This window comes from Danio aesculapii, chromosome 6 (assembly GCF_903798145.1).
Source record: "Danio aesculapii chromosome 6, fDanAes4.1, whole genome shotgun sequence".
In the NCBI taxonomy this organism is placed as follows: Eukaryota; Metazoa; Chordata; class Actinopteri; order Cypriniformes; family Danionidae; genus Danio; species Danio aesculapii.
In genome coordinates, this window is record NC_079440.1 from 549,330 (window position 1) to 552,736 (window position 3,407).

At 38.2% G+C, this 3,407-nt stretch overlaps 1 long non-coding RNA gene across 1 annotated transcript; it reads left to right on the forward strand.

Annotated features, from left to right (window-relative positions):
* Positions 1–2,037: 2,037 nt before the first annotated feature.
* On the forward strand, positions 2,038–2,856 carry LOC130230322 (uncharacterized). The gene is made up of 3 exons (XR_008837948.1): positions 2,038–2,105; positions 2,423–2,555; positions 2,687–2,856. It is a non-coding gene; the product is annotated as an uncharacterized LOC130230322 (long non-coding RNA).
* Positions 2,857–3,407: the final 551 nt, after the last annotated feature.

Below are 3,407 nucleotides of genomic sequence, written 5' to 3' on the forward strand. Positions count from 1 at the left end.
GCATCATTTATAAATCAACAATGAGAATTCGTGAAACATTAAGAACCGTTTAGGATGGTGGTGTGAAACTGTACAGGGCTGTACACGTCAGGGAAAAGACGAATGCAAGAAAACATTAAATATAATGAGTGTTTAGTTGGAAGTGAATGGCAATGTGTGCGAGACAAATGATCCTAATATTAGATTATGGATGTGTGGTGGTGGTTGGTGCACACAGAGCTTTAGAAACTAGAACAGCAGACACTAAGGGTGATTTACAGGTGCTTTTACAACAACCCAGCACAGACAAAAATTCAGACCAAAAAAACAAACCTAAACAAGGAGCATACAGAGTGTGTTCAACCTGTGTACCACACGCAAATACACTGCACATATCTGAATACAAGCATAGCAGGAATTATCAGAGTCACAGGATCATGCAGGATCAGAGATCAGCGTTGGAGAAAAGAGTCAGTGAATGCAGAGAAAACACCGGCGTTATCACTATACAGACTCTGCAGCTGTATAGAAATGAAATATACAGTATGTAGTCAATTACACATCGAGGGCAGTAAACAGAAGACAGAGAAGGAAAGGAGATTCTGTTTCTCAATATCTGGAAAACTGATAACCCACTTCTGAAAGAAGGAACAACTTCAAAAGGGTAAACATACATGGTCACATACTAAAACAACTGAGGCAGATTTCCAGAATAATAGCGGGAGAAGTTGACTTTTAATACTCTTATCCAAAACAGATTAGATGAATGTAAAAAGGGATGAATGTAATGGGGTGAGGCAATCATTAAACAGATCAGGAGATCAGCAATAGCTTACAGCAGTTTAATATACAGCTCTGCTTCTAAAACCTGCCTTAAACAATTGAAAATACACTGTGGGGATCAGTTCTGGAGCTTTCCAGACATCTTCCTAACAACTGACTCAACTCTAGTGGAACTAGGCGAAACGCTTCTGATGAAGGAACACCAGTAAAGCAGTAGCAGAGAATATTTAGGAATACGATTATGAAAGAATGAACATGATTGGGTGGGCAGTACATGAGAAACACAGGTCAATGTGTCTGAGAAAGAGGACGCTCTGTGTGCATTAGGAGACAGATGGATGATCACAGTGCCAGAACTCATTCATTTACTCAGTGAAACACACACACACACACACACACACACACACACACACACACACACACACACACACGCACACACACACACACACACACACAATTCATTTATTTGGAATGACTAATGCTAATTAAAGCAACACAGCATCCAAATAATCATAAAGAGCTCATTATGTTTCACAGTACAAGCAGTAAATACAATAATTGAATTTCTTTTGTGTGACAATATTAAAACACTCAATCAATTCTGCTCAAAGTCGTAAATAAATGGGTTAGGCATATAAAAAAAACCCAACATTTCCTGACCTTTTACATGAACGATTTCCATTAATGTACATCACACAGATGTGGAAAGCTCAGTTTATAGCATGTTGTGTTAACAGAAAGAGAAAACAGAGATTTTAGTGAAAGACACACTAAAGGAGTCAGATAGGGGCTTTAGGATGTGTCTGATAGGTCTTTGATCTCTAAAGCAGATAAAAAGGACTGATCGGCTACAAGATGAAGATTTGGCAGAACATACAGGTTATATAGTATGACATCTATATGAAATACAGAGAAATGTGTGCTTGGAAAGAAAATGGCCATTCAACCTTATCCCGAAGTTCACACAAAATAAGGAAACACAAATGAAAGCTGTTATTGTGGACTGAAACACTCTCATGTATATTACTGTAATGTCCAACAACAAATATTCCAGCGGTTTCAGTCACTAAAGACTGGGGTGGGAAAACCCTTTCACTGTTAGATTGCAGAAAAGCAAAATGACAGTGTTTAGATATTTGAATGTTACAGAAGAGATGAAACGGATTAGATCTCCCCGTCCCTCCAGTCCTCGTGTGCAACTAAACTGCACTCTACCCTCCCGTCCAGCAGGTGGCAGAATCTGCACCTTTACACTGTTTGCCAAACACCAGTAAACAGAAGAAAGTTGTTTGAAAACGCCTCATCCCAAACCTTTCAGAAACCCTGCTGTTTCCAGCTCTTAGGTAAGATCAATGTCTGTTGATTTAGTTTAAATTATTGTCTTTGCAAATGATGTCGAGTTTTGTTGATTAGTCTTTAATGAGTTTATTCGTTTGAGGAGGCTTGTGTTTATACTGTAACTCATATATTTGTCTGAGAACACATTAAAGACGAAGCAGCAACTGTGGCTTGACTACAATCACCGCATTATCTCCATCAGCTCCTCTACAGATCAGATCAGTGAAGCTAGTGATCAGCTGTAACACACGGCCTGTTTGTTGGCTGAATGTTAGAGAAATGATGGTGAATACACCACAGCTCTGTGTTTAATCTGTCTCAGACACTATCAAGGAGATCTATAATAGTGGAGGAGCCCTTTCTGCTTACCTGGTGATGCTGACCGGCCAAATGAAGCAGGAGAGAACACACAGCCAGGTGAACCGCTGAGCAAACACAGGAGGAGAAACACACAGGTGAGTGAAACAGCAGGTAGAGCTCTTCTTCTTGTTTATTGGTGGTTTGCATTCTCAAACAGAGCATTATCGCCACCTACTGCGAGTTGTGGATCAGAGACTGAATTTCCTTTTCCTCTGGACTCTTCAAGGCAGAGTTCTGATCTGACTGTGTGTTTTCTGTAAAAATGAGGAGCAGGGTTTACAGGAAAAAAGCCTGGAAACGTTTTTCACACAGAAAAGGTTAGTAAATCTTCAAAGCTTTGCCAAGTAAAAGATTAATCATAATTATTGGTACATTTAATTAGAAATGTTAAGTTTACTTGGGGAATTCTAAGTAGATTTTATTGGCTTTGTTTGTAAAACTTACTTAAGTTGTACATTTAAATATATTCCTGTTTTTAGATTGATTTTGTTATCCAAGATTCCTACTTATCTTATTTAGTTATCCTGAGTAAACTTCAAAATGTTCAATAAATCTGGTGATGCATCGCAACTGTTTCTTAATTAAAAACACTGCCAGACATTTCCATTGAGTACTTTAATTTAAATTAACCTTCTCAATAAACACATTTAAAAAGTGTTTTCAGACAGAATGATGGGGTCATCTGTGTTGGCATCTTCCTCTCCTGTTGCACTGCCCAATATAGGGATCTTCGCAATGATTGGTGAAGCAGTCTTTAAGCAGGTCTCTCGACATCCTGTCAAATACACAAATAAGTGCAGATTGATTAATATACTATACTGTTAGTTATCAATGTTATCTCTTGCTTCATGATATAATAGACTGTATTGATGTAAAGACCTGTGCTCTGCTGCATAAAGTGATTCAAGTTTTTAAAAGTTAGCCAAAACTTACAATTTTAGAGGATA